The sequence below is a fragment of the Mus caroli genome, chromosome 7 (assembly GCF_900094665.2).
Source record: "Mus caroli chromosome 7, CAROLI_EIJ_v1.1, whole genome shotgun sequence".
Classification (NCBI taxonomy): Eukaryota; Metazoa; Chordata; class Mammalia; order Rodentia; family Muridae; genus Mus; species Mus caroli.
In genome coordinates, this window is record NC_034576.1 from 122686276 (window position 1) to 122687903 (window position 1628).

General features: G+C 44.3%; 1 protein-coding gene across 1 annotated transcript in view; it reads left to right on the top strand.

The window, feature by feature from the left end:
- Positions 1 to 1628, top strand: part of LOC110298054 (putative ankyrin repeat domain-containing protein 19) — an 11194-nt gene that overhangs the window by 4016 nt on the left and 5550 nt on the right. The gene's annotated exons all lie outside the window — the stretch shown is intronic.

Sequence of the window (1628 nt, forward strand, 5' to 3'; positions counted from 1 at the left end):
AGAGACAGAGAGAAACAGAGACATGAGAGAGACACACAGAGAGAAAGGGAGAGAAAGAGACACGAGAGAGACAGAGAGAAAGAACATGGAGAGGGGGAGGTGGACAGAGACGGGAAGAGGGAGGGGGAGGGGGCAGGGAGGGGGAGGGGAGAGGGACAGGGAGAGGAAGAGGGAGACAGAAATGTAGAGGAAGAGGGGGACAGAAAGGGAGAAGAGGGAGGGAGACAGAGAGGGAGAGGGAGATGGGGAAGGGAGACCAGGAGAGGGGAGAGAGAGGGGGAAGAGAGGGGAGAGACAGGGGGAGACAGAGGGGGGAGAAGGAAGAGAGATCCACTGACTTGCCTCCTGAGTTCTGGGACCAAAGACACGTACCACCACACCCAGTCTCCATCATTTCTAAGTGTTGATACTTTGAAAGAAGCATCAGAGGGCGCAGTCTCCTTATATGCATCCATGGTAAATATTTGTGAAAGCACTGGATGTGTTAAAGGTAGACCTAACTTCTCTTACCTTGCAGACCAACACAGGAAATTATCGTTTGCCTTGCAAATAAGGTTAGTCTTAAAACTCATAGCTAAGGCATTTGACAAGAAGAAATCTTATAGTTGGTGACCAGTTAGAGCAAAGAGATTCTCTCTCAATGCTAAGACTGGAAAGGACACACTGGGTGGGAACAGATTAGACATATGTTTAGCAGGCCAGTTTAGAAACTAAGCAAAAGACCAACTTGGTTTTATTTTCTTTCTTCTGTGTTTTTGTGTTTGAATTTCCCTCAACTGTGTCAAGGCGGTGTTCAATGTGAACACCTCAGTTTGAGAAAGAAATTCATGGAGTCCTAAGTAGGTGTGGAAAACACCAGGAGGACACTGAGGAAGCCAGGTTGATGACGTAGTGATGATTAACTGGGAAGCCAGAGTGAAGAACAAGTATTTCCCTGACTTGTTAGGCTTTCGGGGCAGGAAGAGCCACTGGGATAAGACTGTAAATTCTCAAATCTACAATATCTTGCCAGAGTTTATAAAACAAAGTGAGCATGCACTTTGACTTGACCAGTCTCTGTCTGAATGTAGTTTCCAATTAATGAATTTTTTTCTGTTTTTTTGTTTTTGTTTTGTTTTGTTTTCCTTTGACACAAAACGCCAAACCAGCTATGGAAAGGCCATGTTCAACTGTTTTACATCTATGCAGCGGCCATGACTTCTTGTATGAGAAGCACACATGTGCTCCAGGTTGCAAATGACCCAACTCAGTCTTCATTTCTGTCACTACCTCTCCAAGCATCTCACCTTACAAGGCTTGTTTATACAATGTTTTGATAAACATTCCAGAGTTTCCTAAATAATCAAGTTACAAGGACATCATCAATATTTTATATTAGTCTCTTAGAAGTGGGATTGAGTTTTAGAATTTAGACACTGAAGGATGACATATGAAAAACATTTGTTAGATATGGTCTCAGATTTGTCATTATAAGAATAAAATTTGTAGCCGGGCGTGGTGGCGCATGCCTTTAATCCCAGCACTCGGGAGGCAGAGGCAGGCGGATTTCTGAGTTCAAGTCCAGCCTGGTCTACAGAGTAAGTTCCAGGACAGCCAGGGCTATACAGAGAAACTCTGTCCCGAAAAAC